The sequence below is a fragment of the Camelus ferus genome, chromosome 14 (genome assembly GCF_009834535.1).
Source record: "Camelus ferus isolate YT-003-E chromosome 14, BCGSAC_Cfer_1.0, whole genome shotgun sequence".
Taxonomy (NCBI): domain Eukaryota; kingdom Metazoa; phylum Chordata; class Mammalia; order Artiodactyla; family Camelidae; genus Camelus; species Camelus ferus.
In genome coordinates, this window is record NC_045709.1 from 28,081,652 (window position 1) to 28,099,886 (window position 18,235).

Below are 18,235 nucleotides of genomic sequence, written 5' to 3' on the forward strand. Positions count from 1 at the left end.
AAGTCAGTGAGGGTCAATTTGAGCAACTGCACTGGTGGAAAAGCTAAACAAACAGGGAAAAAACGGACAGCACCGGCAGGTCGTGTCTCCCTGAGAAGATGCAGAGAGCACCGCTGTGCAGCCCGCACCTCAGCCGGGAAGGGGACCCGGGGACCGTGCAGCTGGCTCAGGGGATTTCCGTCAGGCCATTAATCATCTTGGATGTTGAGGGTAATGAGAAATGTCTAGTTTAGCTCCTGCACGAGTTTTCCCAAGGCAGCACAAACTCAGAATTCTAGAACCAGAGGGGTACTATCGATCCTCATTTCTCAGAAGAGAAACTTGAGACTCAGAGAGGTAAACAGACGTTCTTAAGGTCCTGAAGTGAGGTAATGTCAGACCTGGGGCCAAGACACGAAACAGGATCTGAATGATTAAAATCATATATTTAGTCGAAATTTTGCACTGGCTCTTGTAAACCAGGCATGGGATGCTGGGCATGGGACATTTTGTAATGATTTCTTTTCTCCCTCTCTCGTGCCCCTACCTGGTCTACCCTTTAGCCGAATCTCCTCCCTTTCCCGGCCCCATTTCCTCTTCTTATATGGCACTGGCTGAAAACGGCAATACTAATTGAGGATTGATGAGCTAATACTGGAAACTTAATGTGGGGTTTTAGAGACTAAACTCTCTCTTGGATGCAAGGGTGGAGCTATGATTCGAAGCAACAAGGTGGGGCCTGTTGTGTTAGAGCTGAAGAGGCGACACTGTCCCCTGTGGGTAATGGAGGCAGGAAATAGATCTCACTCACTGGGTGATTTATCCAAGGGATTTTCGACCTGGGTGTTGCAAGTGTTGCTCCTGCTGCTTATTAAAAAAACATGCCTGAGGATGGGAGTAAGTAAAGGAAAGACTCCCAACAAAAGTAAATCGTGACTTGCTGGTCTGGAAGGCTCCCAGCTCTCCAGATGCTAAAATTAAAAATGGCTTCTGAGTAAGTATCTAATCCAGAGCACCATCGGGGAGGCTGGCAGAGAGATGATGCTGAGGATGGGAAACGCTCAGTGAAGCCTTGGAGACACCAACCTTCTGTCAGGCCGAGGGCCCTCTAAGGCCACGACGGGGTGCTCACCATCCTCCACCTCACACCAGACTTTGGACTTTCAGGAAATTTGGGGGTGTTCCTCAGGCCGCTCAGCAGAAGCCCAAGGACTTATTTTTTATGCAATCTGGGTAAAATGCTGCAGGGTTCCGGGACTTGACTCCTAGCAAGCGTGCTAACCAAGTGGCCAAGTGGTCAGGCTCCCTGGCGGCCCTGAATGTGCCTCTCTCTCCCACAGAGACGCCAGCAAGACAAGGGAGAGCCTGGAAGCTGTGCGTCCCGGGCTCATACCATAATGGTCTTTTCCTCCTCCCAGAGTCAGGGGAGCTCAGCCGCTGTGCCCTCCTTCAAAGCCAGCGCCTCCTATGTACTCTCCGTGGTCCGTCTTCGCCGCGCCTGCAGTGGAATGGACTCCTGTCTTCCCGGTTCTCCCTCATGCTCAAACAAGTGAGTACAGGGAGCACTTTCTTTGTAAAGAGATTTCTCTGCCAAAGTGTCTGGACAAAGAGGCCAAGAAGACAAACCAAAACAACGTGGGACACTCACAGAAGGACTAGAGTTTACACCTGCACATCTACGTGTGGACCCCTGGCATGTCTGCCATCCAGGAGTCCCTAAGCAGCACAGATTCCAGGACTTAGGAACACTTCCATGCACAAGTTGTGTTCAGGCTTAAAAGGCATATTTTTAGTAACATGCCTTGGAGATTTTATATGCAAATGTTCATAATGTATTTACTTCTTTAAAAGTTAAAACCAGCATGTATTTATAACCCGGTTTAAAAGTGTACACATATATATATACACACACACATAGACATATAATAAACCCTTCTCAAGTGCAACACAGACCATTTATAAAAATTGTGGCTGAGTCAGAAAGCAGGTATTAACAAAGAAATACCAAATAAAGTAACTGGTACCATACATTCCTGACCCCAATGCAACTTCTTAAAAAAGAAATAAGGTAACTAAAGGAAGGTCTCAAGTTTATCAACAGAAACATAGCCCTCAATAACATGGACTTACATTCCACAAAGCTGACCTGACCGCCAACACTGCTGAGGGCCACTCTGCCAAAGCAGGGCCCCTCTGAGCCCCTGAGCAGGCTCCACCCCCTTGGGCAACATCAGCTGCCTGGGGGCAGGGTCACTCCATGGCCCATTTCCATGACAGTGGGGCTGTGATTCCTTTCTGCTGAACCATGTATTTCCTTTGGTCATGGGTTTGACTTCCACGCCTGCTACATCTCTTTCAGGACCACCACTGTGAACTTACGGGTGCCTTCCATCTTTCATAGCATTCCATACACTATTTCTGATCAAGTCTCAGTCTCTAACACTCCCTCCTCTTTTTTCTTTTTTTTTTTTTTTTTTAGTGGCAAACTAAATGAAGCCGTAGACTTAACCTCTGGTATCCACTCAGGTTACGTACCCAATTATTACATGCATTGGGCTCAGTGACAGTTCAGTTACAGCGTCAATTTGGGAAACGCATCTTGTGAGTGTGGGATGTTGCCCACAGGCGCTGCTATACGTTGAAGAGATCCAGTGGAGAGAGAATTCTGTCTCCTCCATATCCAGAACTTTGGATCTGGGAACCCAAGGCTGAAAGAAGCAACAGCACCTGTGGGGCCCTTATGCAAACTACAGCTGATCCTTGAACAACACGGGTTTGAACTGCAAGGGGCCACTTACATGCGGATTTTCTTTTTTCAATAAATACTGTAGTACTGCACAGTCTGGGGTTGGCTGAATCCGTGGATGTGGCACCACAGGTATGGGGCTGACTGCAAAGTTGTACTTGGAGTTTGGGCTGAGCGGGGAGTCAGTGCCCCTGACCGCTGTGTCGTCCAAGGGTCAACTGTGCACGTCTTCTATCACCATGAACTTGGGCTTTCCTCTGCCAGAACTCCGGGGTTCGCAGGAGCGATGATTCATCCCCGGACACACAGTGTTTACACTGAGACTGTGGACTTGCCAGTTTGGGTTTCTCATGCCATGGATCCAGTAGGCCCCCAAATATGCAATGTCAACTGGTCATGTTAATCCTGACCAGCATGGGAATTAGGCTGCTGCAGGGGTAGGATGAGTGTGTTAGAATCTTAGAGAATCATTCTAATGCCATGTCCAATGGTACAAATCCACGGAAAACGTCAGCAAGTCCATACAGGCCATTAGGGGCTCAGACCCTGTGAAATAAAGCTGTGAGTTCCCCACCCTGACCCTCCCCCCAGATAAAGGATTCACCCAGTTCCGATTCTGCCTGGGGCAATGGATCCATGAAACGGGTGGAGAGAGAACGCATTTTACGCGTCAGTTAATCATGATCTCTCGATAACTGCAGAAAGGAAGTAATTATCTCTATTTTCATTTTTGCTATCTTAAGTACATATTTGTAAAAATTGAACAACTTCTTTTTCCCTTTATTATGCCATGAATAAAAGTTCTTCTCATGGGGGCTAGCCGTTTCATTCCTTAGGCTGTAGGCTAGTAAAGTGGGATTATGACTGACCTGGAAAAGGGAAGGCTGTGCTCCAGAGAGGTGCTCAGTGATTGAAAGGACTGTGGTTTCCCTCTACGGGAGTGGGGGAGCTATTTGAAAGTGCAAATGTCCATGGAGGAGTGTGCATACACGCTGGTGTTTTACCAGCACTCGACGCTCTTTAGCAACTAATTTATTGCTTAAATTGTTGGAGGGGTTCCATTTCCTGTAACTGAACCTTTACTGGCACAATTTTTAATGAGGAAATGCTGGGAGAACTCCCCTTAACATTAGGAAGGAGACAGCATGACTGTGCTTACTACTTCTGTTCACTACAGAGAGTGGAGAAAGGCAAGACAAAGAAATAGAATTTAGAAAATTTTGAAAGAAGAAATAAAACTCATATACTGCAGACAGGAGCGCAAATTTGAAACACCTGCTGTTGACCCAGAGCATGTCTCCCAGGTCTGTCCCTGAGAAATTCTCATTCATGGATACTAATATCCATACCAACACTTTTTGCAGTAACACAGAACTGATTATAAAAGTCATAGATATCACTGAGCTGAAAACTCTAACCTTTTCCTCACCCATCTATATATCGAACAAAATATTTCACCAATAGGCACGTGTCATTAAAGTGCACATTTTGCACAAGGCAGCTTTCTGCTTTTGCTTGGGCAGCTCTACTATTAGAGAAAAGTGAAAAAGTCTTTGTATTTAGACAGAGTGAGTGTAAACTCTCTCCAGCTTCAAATTATTGATACTAGTTCCAACTTCATAAATTCTAGATTTAGTCCCTCTCCTACATTGAAATGATGATGTAATGATTCATGGTTTTCTCTTTTCTGGCTAAAAATACCCTGCGTTTATATAGCATAGTTTGCAGATATCTTGAATTCTGGCTATTAAGCTCCATTCAGTATGTTCATGTTTCTTTTTTCACCTTAATTTTCATGTTGAAAACATTACTATGTCCTATTGGACACTCTTGGTGTGCACATGACAGTACGAAAGTAGAGTATTAATCACATACTTTCTTCTAGATAATACTTGTCTATTAATTTATTCTTACTCATGAGGATTAGCCCATAGGAGCCATGTTGCTTTGCTGACCCCATGTTCTGTTTCAATCTTCCCTAACTTCACTCTGCTAGAGGACCTCGCTAATACAGTCAATAGTGGAGTAGAATAACCACTTCCATCTGTGAGAGGAGAATTAATTTTGCTGTTTAAGACTGGCAACTCTTGTTCTTAGGGGAGACTTTTCCTCTGTTCTTCACTTCCCTGTATCTGTAAGCACCCAAAGTCACTTCCCTTCAATATCCCATCCTGTAACTTCCCAGCCCAACAACTGACCTCCCCAGACCCTGATTTGCGCTCTATATACTTCACTGGAGATGGGACTCCCACTAACTCGTTTGATTGTAGCTCCAATAACCTGTCTGTCCTTTGGACATTTCTTTCTCCACGTGGACTAAAGCATGACCTGAATTGTAGATCCTGAAGGATGTTAGTCAATACCAATGGGAGCCCGTGAAAGTAGGAAATTTGATTCGTTTGATACACCTCATCACTTCAATCAGCCTTTTTGGATAGTGACACTGTCCCAGGACACATCTTCTGTGGCCTGGAGGACTCTGCCATTTTTCTTTGCCATCTTGCTTCCCCATGAAGGACGTTTGCTTCACTGCAGAATAAACCTCTGTGGATACCCTAGTGCTCCAGAATGAATCACTGTACTCGAGTTCCCGTCACTTCTCTGCACCTGGTTATTTTTCCTTTTATATACATAGCCATTGATATTTTGTTAGGAACAGCCTGTACAACTACAAGCCTCTTCAAATAGATCATTTTTCCTTGGTGGGGTCATGTGTTAGTAAATCTCCACAATTTTATCGTGGGAGCCTCCTATCACTCTTGAGTCATTCTCCTTTTTAAAGTCTCCTGCTGTTGGAACCACATGTGCTTTTTGATGTTTAGAGAGACCCTGAATCTTTTAATCCATTGGATTCAACTACAATTGCTGTTTAGACAAAAGTGAATAAAACACTGTGCCTTTGAAGGCTCAAGTCCAGTTAGGTTAACAGGAAATGGAGACAGTGCCTTACAAGATAAATTGGTAAGGGATCTGCACAATGGTCTTAGCAAGTATGTGAAGGCACAGAAGAAAGAACAAGCCACTATGCAGAGGTTTTGAAAAGTGAATAGGAATTTGTCAAGTACAGAAAATGATGGTGCGTTCCCGACAAATGAGGCAGGGTATGTAAAAGCCCTGCTGTGTGGAAAAGCCCACGTGCCCAGGGGCAGGGAAGACCCCTGCGGCTGAGAGATGCTGTAGTTGACGGGAGCGATCAGAAGGACAGTAGCAGCGAGATTATGAAGAACGTCAGTTTTCCTGCGAGAGTGTGACTCTCATAACACAAGATCCACATAAGATTCTTCAACAAGGAAATGCTAAAATCCATGTTCTTGAAAAACCCTCCAAGATATTATAGTTAATTTGGGGGAATTCTAGTATTTCACTTTTATAAGACGGGTGGATTGAAACAACGATTTTCGGAAAGCACGTAAACCCACTGTGGTGGTTGTTGGGCAAGACCGGCATATGTTGAAAATCACAGTTTATATGGTTAACGTGTTCTGAACACTTTCACCCCCTACCTCTCCCCGAGTACTTCCCACGCCTGTATTCACATTCCAAGTTCAGCCACAAGTAGCAGATTGATGGACAGCAGCTGAAACTGCATTTTTAAACTTATTTTTGGACCATGAGAGAGACTGAATATTTTCTCAACTTTGTAACAGGCCTCTAGATGATCCTAGCTTATCTTCTCGTGCTCCCTGGATCCTCCGCAAAGACGGGTTGTCTGTAAATACGGTTTGAACGCAGGAGGTATCTTGCTCACTGTTGAATCACAAAGACCTGTCACAGGGTCTAGAAACTAGGGGACACTCAGTAATAGTTATTAAATGAATGAAAGGAACAAACAGTCTCACTGAATCACAATCTCGCCTTGGCAGCAGTTGGGGAGGAGTCACACGTGGAGTTGTAAAAGTGACATAAGATTCTAACAGGTTTGTATCAGGCTGGTATGTAGTCAAGCCTGAATCAACCCTAAAACCTGACCTTGAAATAATTCAGTTCCTCCTTCTTGCAGGGACTGTCAGAGACACAGAGGACAAGCATTTCAGAAGGAGAATTTTCTAAATTCATGAACTAATTAAAGCTCAAACACAAGTTTAAAGATTCCAAAAGGTTTTAGGAAAAAGTGACCTTCTACTACTTGTGTTTTTCATTCTTTCCTTCTTGGATGTATTTTACTTTGTGTATTACATACATATATTCCTTATATTTATCTGAGGCATGGATGTGTATACAGTCACAATGACTGAGGCTATAACAGAAAAGAGTAACACGTCTAAATGAAATGCAGTAGAGGACAGAGAAACAGGAAGTATTTACTTGACACTATCTCCTTGTTTTCTGAGTCTCATGCATCTTTGAAACAGTTAATGTTTAGTCTCTTTTTATTTATATACTAATCAAGAATTTGTTATTTGATATAGCATCTGATATTTGATATAAATTAAGTTGAGGGTTGAATGAAATTAGTTTTCTTCATATATATATGTTTACCTTCTCAACTTTGGATCTCCCCCGGGACCCATCAACTTACCTTCTCAACTTTGGATCTCCCCCGGGACCCATCAACTTACCTTCTCATACTTATCATACAGTAATTTTCTATTGATTGGTTCTCCTGCAGGTCAATAGAAAATGTGTAGGAAACAGCAAAGGCAAGAATCAGTCATTTTTGTGCTGGAGAGGCTGTGGAGAAAGGGGAACCCTCCTACACTGCTGGTGGGAATGCAGTTTGGTGCAGCCACTATGGAAAACAGGGTGGAGATTCCTCAAAAGACTAGGAATAGACTTACCATATGACCCAGGAATCCCACTCCTGGGCTTGTATCCAGAAGGAAATCTACTTCAGGATGACACCTGCACCCCAATGTTCATAGCAGCACTATTTACAATAGCCAAAACATGGAAACAGCCTAAATGTCCATCAACAGGTGACTGGATAAAGAAGAGGTGGTATATTTATACAATGGAATACTACTCAGCCATAAAAACCGACAACATAATGCCATTTGCAGCAACATGGATGCTCCTGGAGAATGTCATTCTAAGTGAAGTAAGCCAGAAAGAGAAAGAAAAATACCATATGAGATCACTCATATGTGGAATCTGAAAAACAAAAACAAAAACAAACAAACAAACAAAAACAAAGCGTAAATACAGGGCAGAAATAGACTCACAGACAGAGAATACAGACTTGTGGTTACCAGGAGGGTGGAGGGTGGGAAGGGATAGACTGGGATTTCAAAATTGTAGAATAGATAAACAAGATTACACTGTATAGCACAGGGAAATAAACACAAAATGTTATGATAACTCACAGAGAAAAAAATGTGACAATGTGTGTGTATATGTCCATGAATGACTGAAAAGTTGTGCTGAACACTGGAATTTGACACAACATTGTAAAATGATTATAGATCAATAAAAAATGTTAAAAAAAAAAGAATCAGTCATTTTTGTGTTAGTCGCTATAGCACTGTGTCAGCTGGAGAGCAGCCTCCTCACCTCATATAAAAGGTGGAAGCCGTCTCATGCGTCTCAGAGCCCGGGAATGCAGACAGAAGTACATAATGATGTAATTTTACCTCTAGAAAGGCACTTTAAGGATAGGCAAGCTTACCCTATGTGGTCATTATGAGAAACAAAGATTGAGCGAAGTTACAGTTCATGTCCCAAATCACCCATCAAGCTGATATCAGAGTCAAGACAAGAACACTGGCATCTTGTTAACCAGTGTTCCTTCTGCAGCAGTTTGTGATGGTCAGTGTTACACGCGGGCAGTAACCTCGAGAACGTGTTTTCTTTGGCATATACCATCAGAGTGTAGCGAGTAATCACGTGAATTCATGCATTAATAATCAAGCTGCCATTTATTAGGGACTTCTCTCACGAAGAGAACTTTGTGCTCATATCTGGCCTAGGATCTTCACGGCAACCTCGTATGATAGATACTACCGTTTGTATTTTATGAACAGGAACGCTGACGCTTAGGAAAGATGACACCTTCACCCATGGCCATGCTACAGTTAGTCATGGAACTAGCACCTTAACCTGAATTTCAGCTAACAGGAATCCCCGTGTCTCTAACATCCGAGCTGCAGTCCGGGAGTCTGGCTTAGCTCTGAAAGAAAGAGATGGGATTAGCACCTGCCCAGGGCTCCATCCTACCTCCACAACCAACGATTTGATTCCAGGTACAGTTACGGAAGTTTGTGTCTTAGAAAACAATCCTTAAGTAACTTGAAGTGAAAAATACCGGGAACTCAGTATTCTTAAAAGCTTACTTACTTTTTTCCCCCACAAATTACAGTGAACTGATCTCAAAGCTCCCAGGTATCAAACAGATCTTTTTAGTTGTCACATAGAGGACAGAGAGCTGCTCTAATGGGAATGGCCTGCAAGTTGAACCCCGATCATTTGTCATTAACATTTCTATTTGTTTTTAATTGAAAGGATGGTACACCTACAATTTTCGTTTTAAATCATACAAGTCTCACACTGATAAGCACTGATCTTTTCCAAAACACTAGAAATATATAACTGAAAAAAAAAAATTCTGTCTTCTTATTACTTTGGAGGGACCGCCAGAGCTCTTGGCAGGGGAACAGCATACCCAGTTAGCTCATTTTCCCTGCCCCAGGGCTTCTCTCCCCTCCTGGTCCCATTCTCTTTGAAAACACTGTTCTCATTAGCATCACCACTGCACGCTGAGGAAAGGCAGGCTTAAGAGAGGTTATTTTCTCTCTTCCCTGCTTCAAAGTGGCTGAGCACATAAATAAGATAAAAAACAAGGATCTGACAGAGTATCTGATGTTTCTACATATTTATACTATTTTTCATCTACATCAGTTTTGGAAATCACTAGTTGAAAATTTAGCTTTTTCTTCTGCAGGCTCTATTTTCTGTAAGAAAACAGAGTGTGGCAATAGATAGAACAGGATCATTTAGAACCTTGATGAAGTAGTAAGCTTCTCCCACTAGTTTCTGATTTTAAATTTCTCAGTAAAAAAAAATGCATTCTGAGTAATTATTTATAAAAGAATCTTAAAATTGTAATAGCTATAATGCTTAGAATCTTATTTTTCAAACTGCGACACCCACTAGCCCAGGAAAAATCCCATATGAGCCCAGAAGACATTCTTGGAGGCCTTGAGGTTTTCCATATTTTCCCATTAGGTGTTTTGCCTGCATCTTTAATTAAGCACCCAGTGTAAGTATCTTCTAGATCATCTGCACTACTGCCTGAAATTGAGTCCCAGCTCTGTATTTCCACTATAATAACTACTTCTGTGTTTAACTGCACTCCAGGTAAAGGCCACCAGTAAACGTTCGCAGCACACTGTAGGAAGGAGGGCTTTGCAATAACTTGAGAAAAGGAGCAGAGGAATTGAGCTGCAGCACATCTCTCCCCGGCAGAGGCTGGCTAAGGTCAGAACAGCCTCTGCCATCACACACTGCCACCTCCATGTTGCGAGCAGGCTTATTTGTCAATGTGCGACAGTCCATTGTCAAAGAAGACTTCTCCTGATCCTGGCTGTGGCAGTGATTACAATACATACTCATGCAATGCAGAATTCAGTAATGCAGCTGGGCAAACTTTATCTTCAAGCAGACAACAGCACAGAATTAACAGGTGAACCCTCATTAAAATCAGCATTAGAGAACTTCTCATTGCAGCATTTCATTAAAGTAAGAAGCCTTATTAGCTCAAGCAGTCAAGTCTTAACTTATTAATATTTTATAAAACATATCAATGCAAATATGCACGTTTACATTAATATATTGAAGTCAGCATGGGAGAAAATGTTAAAACAGAAATAAACTCATGGCAAAATCTTCCTTATTACTAAATACAAATTCTTATTGAAGCCATCGCTTGTAAATTAATTTCAGAAAATAATCTAGTTGACATAGCACAGGGAAGTATATACAAGATCTTGTGGTGGCTCACAGAGAAAAGCAACGCGACAATGAACATACGTATGTTCATGTATAACTGAAAAAGTGTGCGCTACACTGGAAATTGACCCAACATTGTCAACTGACTATATAACTCAATAAAAAAAGAGATCTAGTTGAGTAAATACCATTGATTTGAAATAAATTTACTTTTTTAGTTTTGTTTTATTTATTCTATAATTGTTTTGGTTCTATAGATGCATAGGACTATTAAGAATAAGGAATTTATACCAGGTTGTACAGATTAAAATCACTATATGATTAAAACACCAGGAAATTTTTATTCCCTGTAAAAGAAGATACAGATTATGAACGTCTGAAAATACACTGTGATGTGCTTTATAAATGGTGAACACTTGGCAGAAGCTTTTCAAGACACTGGAGGCAGAAGCGGAAGAGAGCTCAGGTGTCGTCTATGTTAGTCCCCTTGTTCAGGCAAAACGTGGCTTCAGGCAGTTAGAGCCTCCTTCAAGGTCACAGAGAAAGTTAAGCCATTCCATCAAGACGTATTTCTGACCACTTACTCCTACATGCAAAAATATAATGTACAAACATGGTCAATGGCAGAGCGCCAATTAGAACCTACACTTTTATGGCCAAGTCCAGTCTGTTTTTATTTCTCCATGGGGGTCTTTCTAAGCCTACACACCAGCCAAGATGGAGGCTGATGTTTTAAACAGGAATCAAAGAAATCACAGTGGCCTCTTCTAGTCTGGGTTCTGTTTCCATAAACGTTACGATTCATTTTTAATTTAGTTGGAAGGGCTGAGATTTTAGTATCAGCTATAGAGAAGGAGAAGCAAGGGGAGAAAGTTAAAAAACATGTATGTGACCTCAGGCTAGCCATTCAAAGAGAGCTGTGGCTCTCTCTTAATCAAAGACATGCTGTATTATTTTGATAAGGAAAGCAAAGCTTCATTATCCTTCATTGGTCTTTCCAACCATGATGAAAAATGATCAATTAGTGTGGAAATCTTGCAAATTATTGACCATATTTGTTATCTATATGCTCAGTCATTGCGAAAACAATTACCAGGTGAACTTGTTCTGTCATTTGGCGTTTGGTATGAATACCAAGCTGCATTGATCATCAGTTCTCTCTAAGCCTCATTCTCATTCATGTGGCACCAGTATAATCCTAGGTCCCTCGGATTTGAGTCCAAGAGGCTGTGAAAATGTTGGGTATTTCTTTTTCCCCATTTCACAGTTAACTCAATAAATGGAAAGTTCAAAATCCATGTGTGAAATACTGGCATGGATTCTCCAAAGAATATGCAGCCTCGCTTTTGTTCAAAGGGCTCTGAGTCACTGTGAGAATCCAGGGAGGAGTTGTAATTGCTAGCGGAGTACACTGAGGAAGGTCTAAGTTGCCATTAATACTGCTCACCCAATATTTCCAATTCGCCTTCCAAGGTTAGGGTAGGGATGGCTCTTTGTGATCCCTTGAGGGTTGGAACCTGCAGTCCACTCTCTCATACAAAATTCCATAGTCATTTCTTTGATTGAAATCTAGAGGAACAACTTTGATTAACCCAAGGGAGAAAAGACATGGCACCTTTTCTTACTGGAAGGAAGATGAGTACCTTGAAGAGTTGGACAATGAGGGAGCTTGGGAAGGACAAGGACGAGAATAAAAACAGCTCAGGGATGAGCAGCCGAGTGCCTGACCATCTCGCTAGTTCATTGGTTTGCAATCATGAATGAACCCTGCCTACACAGTAGACTCACCTGTAGAACTTTTAAAAAGGACTCATGCCAAAAATAAGGTAAAAACTGGGGTGTCAAATTAAGGACTCCCTGGATGAATTTAATTGGCAGGTAGCAATACAAAGAAAATATTTTCAAGTCTAAATCTGGAAACTACTATTTAAATATGCAAAGAATGTTTGAAAATTAACAACAAATCAAAAGCAACCCCAATGTAAAAATGAGTAAAGGATATGAAAGGGCCATCTCTATAAGAAAACTTGCCCCCCCCCAAAAAAAAACCCTGAAAGCTAACAAACTCATACAGAGATACTCAGAATCACTGATAAATATAGAAATGAAAAATAAAACAAAAATATCCCCTTTGAAGTTTTGGAATGAAAAAATTAACAAACTGGATGTTGCCAAGGATTAGTGAGGATTTGAGCATATATAAAACTCATGTCTTGCTTTGGGAGTGAGTACAGCCATTCGTAAGAGCAACCTGTCATTTAGCCAAATTACGCACATAGCACAGTGATTCCATTCTTAGCTATGTACCCCAAAGAAGTTCTCACATAGGTGCCTACAGGAACACATACAAAAATATTCATTGCAGTGTTATTTGTGTTACAGAGAGTTGGTTTCAAGTTGGCTGTCCATCCCTGGGAGAAAGGAAAGTTAAAGTTGATAGATATACACCAAGGAGTATTACGCAGCAGTTAAAAGAGGCAGTGAGGGGCTATGAATTAAATATACACATGGTGACATGGATGGATCTTAAAGGCATTTGCTTAGTGAGGAAAAAAATAATACAACATATTTAGCAAAGTACCACTAAGAAACTTTAAACCGCATGCACATCAAATAAAAAAAATATATTTTTCAAGAATACATTAAACATCTATCCATCTACTACAAGGTACAGTAAGATAATTGGAATATAATATAAAAAGAAAAATATATAAAATAAAAACTAATGGCTGTGCCCCGCCCCAGAACAATTTCTCTCTCTAGCTCTCTCTTTCTACTTACTTTTGGAGAGTTCCCAGTTGATTACAAAGCACAGTAAGAACAACTATTGAACAGAATATAAAATCTAAAAAAAGAGTAACACATCTCCAATGGCCTTTTCCCCTTATGGATGTCTTCACATAAGATTCCAAGTCCAGGTGAGAGAATCTGAGTACCTTAGTGTAAGCGATGTTTGTGCCCCTGGGCTCCTGAGATCAGACCTCCACCCGACTGTGTGTAGAGCCAGAGGAGCTGTTTCCCTAAAAAGGGGATGTCAGGCAATCCAAAATAATAGGCCCAGGTGGGCCTAACTATGCCCAGTAATAACCAGAGCAGATGTTTGGAAGTTTCTGATTCTCAAAATATATTTAAGACAAGATGTTTGATTCCAGGATGAGAAAGATTAATTAGTGTATTGACAATTAATCCCTATAAATTCAGGATTCAACTTACTGCACTTAAATAATTCAGTATTCTTGAGTGCTTTGCTTTTACTACACTAAGTGCAGAGAATTAAAAAAATATATACATATATTTTGGATCTTGCCAACAGGAATTCCAGGTTAGATGGATTTCTGTGTGTCATTAGTGCTGTGCGGCGTCTTAGGATGAGATATCTGTCAGGTCTTTGTAAATGATTAGAAAAAACTCGATTTATGTGGGAATTTTAGCCAAAACCTGCATATGCTCTAAAATTTGCTGATGATTATCTTGAAAGTCCAACCCTGGATGGGACTCAGGTCCCTGAGTCCTCCTCTGGCACCCATTCAGACAACAGTCTGCTGCTGATGACTGGGCAAAGCTCCATTTGAATAACTGCTTGTGTTCTAGCAACAGAAACATCTTTACATCTAGACGGGATCTTTGGGTTCTTATTATCCCCATTTTTAGTTGTTTCTTTTTTTTTTTGGAAGAGACTAAAGTCCAGAGAAATGAAGTCCCTGTCCCTAGAAGGCAGGAGAGTCCAGGTCTCATTCCAAGCTCTCACTCTGATGTCAGGACAATTTTATGGTTCTTCCCAGAACTGTCTTCCCCAGTGAATGATGTCCTTCTGGGGCATTCAAAGTAGATGATACCTAGTGGTCCAGAACCCTGATGTCAGCATGACTGATACTAAAATGCCTGCCACTCTATTTTTTACAGCTTATTTGTTTAAAATTTAATGTATTTGTAATTTAAAGTTTTAAATCACAAGTAAAATAGTATTTTGAGACATTAAATGCATTTGTTCCCAAGTTGTTATACACACACACACGCACATATATCCCTGCCTGCAAAATTGCCATCCCTGTCTCCTGTTGGTTTGCAATAAATTTGTACTTAAGCTCTTAAAACACACACACACACACACACACACACACACACACACAGGTATATACATGTATGTGTGTAATAAGTATGTGCATATGTGCTATATACAGGTATCTATGTTTTCTATGCATGCATGTTTGTATATAAATATGCATATATAACCTTCGATGTCCAAGACACTACCCTAGACTTAGGGCATACAATGATGAAAGAAACAGTCATAATTCATGCTTTCAAAGAATTACAGTTTAAGGGAGATAATTTCTATCAATACAAGTAAACAAAGCAGACACGGGTTCGGGAGTGGCTGTGGCTTAGATGTTGACAAGTTCTGTGCTCACATTTGTGTGTGTCATTGAAGGGGGGAATGTGAAAATAGGAAACGGGATAAAAGAAATTGCATATTTCTTTTATAAAGGTCTTAGAAATGTGAAGAAAATTGTATTTGTCTGGGTGGCTTTACATGAATATTTTCATATGAATACTTTCCACCTACTGAAAATTATTGTGGGGCTGCTTGTGTTGACTGTGTGGGGGCTGCCTTTTTCTTCTCCTTCCCAACGTTTTCCACTTTAATCTAAAGCATGATTTATCAACTGATTCTATTTACTTTGTATTTTGTGGAATCTTACCCTTTCAAATTTTCATACGAAAATACTTCATTTTTTTTCTTTTGTAAGTGTGTGGGTGTTTCAGGTTTAAGCACAGGGACTTTTGGTAAAATGCAGCTTTCTGATTATAATATATTTTTTAGTGCACATTAAAGTACTCTACACATAGAAACCTGATTGCTTGGTTGTTTTCATCTCTTGACTGCGCCCCAAACTGTCCTCAAATCTGTGCTTCATTTTTCCTTAAAATGACACATCCCCATGACTCTACCAAGCGCTTTTTGCAAATAATTCCCACTTCCAGATCCTAACCCTTGGGCCATTTTCTAAGCATGAGTGTCATTTGTCCAGAGGCCAATGAACATCTCTAGCAGGCTACTGAGGCGCAATGTATTAACTTCCCTGAAACACAAATTGCCCTGGCTTCTTCCTTTCTACTGGTGCTAGAGCATCCTTTTAGACATTCAGTTTTAAGAACTGTAAAAATCATTTTAACACATCTTGGACTTTCACTTCTTATACCCACTTAGTCATCAAGTACTTGTGATGATTTTTTTTGCCATCTTTCACCCCGATAGGGAAAATGAATCAGGAGGTAAATGTACAGTGTTATGCTAAGAAGGGACCTACCCCTGGGGAAGACCTGGGTGGGGATCCCTGGTACATGAGAATATTTTACATGGTTTCTTTGGTTATGATTATAGGGCCTCGGCTGGAAACTTAACTAGCTTTTATTCAGTCTTCTGGAAAATATTTTTGAAGTTCCAAATATATAAATGCGTTTTGGGGATACTTTGCTATGAATTATTGGTAACAAATCTCTAGAAGCCTTTTGAACTTCCTCTTAGAGGTAGAAGTCAGATTTCTCTTTTTTTTTGCAGAAAATGAGTGTGTCAAATTTAATAACAAAAGGGTCACCAGGGGGCCACACCCTCCCCATGTCATTCATACCCTCTACTCAAATCCATTCTACCCTCATAAATTTAAGTACAAGCAAGGCTGGTTGTACAAAGAGATCAAAAGCAGCCCTTGGGAAGCATCATGCCTCAAACGTGGGTTACGATTCAAAAAGAGACACAAAACTCAGCACCTCTTCTCATTTAAAAGAAAAAAAGTGAAGAAACTTGGTGGAAAAAAAAAATCTAAAATATTCTCATAGCTGCCTGGGGAGTAGGTCTTCATTCTTCCACATAGACAAATGCCTTCATCTCCACAGAAGGCCATCGGGACCAAACGGAGTCCGTTACTCATTCCCTCTCCAGCTCTTCTTGTGGCTTTTCTTAGATCTTTCAGGAGACTTTGAGTGGCTCCTATGTCTGTGACTACGGTGATGACCTGGAGACTTGGAGCCATCTATCTCGGGACCTGCTGCGATGACGCCTTGGACTCTTGCTCTGATGCCTTTCTCAGAGAGGAGAGGGGCTTCTCCGTTTGGGAGACCGACTCCTACCCCTCCAGTAGCGCAGTGTGGGAGAACGACGTGGCTTGTCCAAGTCTCGGTAGCTTCTCCGGCGATGATCAGGTGACGGCACTCTCTCCAACTTCTCATCCTCTTCTTCCTCCTCTTCACTGGACTCCACATCATCCATGTCCTCTTCTAGAGCACTGACCCGAGGCTCCAGTTGCTCAGCTTCCTCCAGCACATAGCGTTTCTGTTAGCTGGGGCAGAATGATATCACAGACTCTCTCACTATGCAGTAGTTCATCAATAAATTCATCTACACGCACCAGTTCAAACTCCCCGTTTCGGTTCTGGCTCTTGATTTTTCGATAGTTGCTGTACAGAGGCTCCAAGTACTTGTAGCAAATCAACTGCAGTGCCTGTCAACCTCATGTAAAGCTCTCCCAACATGCAGACATACTTGAAATCTTCATTTCTGATAAACTCTACAACGATATCCTTCTCAGGCTGAATCTGAAGCATCTTCAAGGTCAAACACAGAAAGGGAGTTGGCTTTATGTTGCCACCATAGACACCACCCACGAACCTTAACTCCATGGTTTTATCAACAAGTTCAGCCGTAAGGCCAAAGCTCTCCTCTTTCCAATATTTGGGCTTGTAAATTTAAGTCGAATGATCTTCTCCACCAGATACTGAGGGTTGGTGCCGTGGATGCTATGCTCATCCTTTACCATACGGTTCTCCATTTTAGAATGCCTCCAGCTCTCTCCTTATACTGGTGCTAAGACCACCACTGCAGGCACACATGCCCACCTTGAGGATGCGCTCCCAGATGTGAGTATGGGCACGTTGCTTTTACCCGTGTCGAGGCAGTGGCTCCCGGGGGCCTGGTAATGCAGGTGCAAATTTGCTGTTTACTTAGTAAGTCTGCGGAGAAAGATGGAGAGAAATCTGCTTCATCACTCTCATCCCTCAGCTCAGAAAGCCATCTCCTTAATTAGCACAGCTGCTGCCTGATTCTTCGAGCTTGAAGATGTCATTCTGTCTCCTCCAACAGTACTTGGCAAAGTGAGGCTTGCCCCCAGAATATTATAAAACCTCTTCTTTACGGTCTCCTCTTTGTGTGCATGAAGGTTTGTTCTTTGAAGACTCAAACATTTTAAAATCAGTACCATCTCTCTTTGCCCTACTGAATGCTCTCAGCATTTAGCTCTGTATTATTTGATGAGAGCATGACATCCGGGCTTTCTTTTCCTTCCCCTTTCTTGGTGTTCCCTTGCCATCCACTCACTTTAAACCTTTTCTGACACCTTGTTTTGTGGTGATTTTATAAATGATAAAGAGTCATTTATCAATTTCTAATGGAATCTGACACTCGTATGTGATACAACATTTTAACCCATTGACATTTTGATAAATGTACTCTAAATCTTTAAGTTGTATTTATACTTAATTGTTTTGTGCTATTTTCTCTTCTTTTGGCACATATTTTCATGGATCATTTTTTCCTGTGAAACTGGAGGTTCCACTATGCCTTCCTAA

The 18,235-nt window shown here is 41.4% G+C and overlaps 1 pseudogene; it reads right to left on the bottom strand.

Annotated features, from left to right (window-relative positions):
- Positions 1-16,170: 16,170 nt before the first annotated feature.
- On the bottom strand, positions 16,171-17,439 carry LOC102505958 (annotated as a pseudogene).
- Between the last annotated feature and the right edge of the window lie 796 nt (positions 17,440-18,235).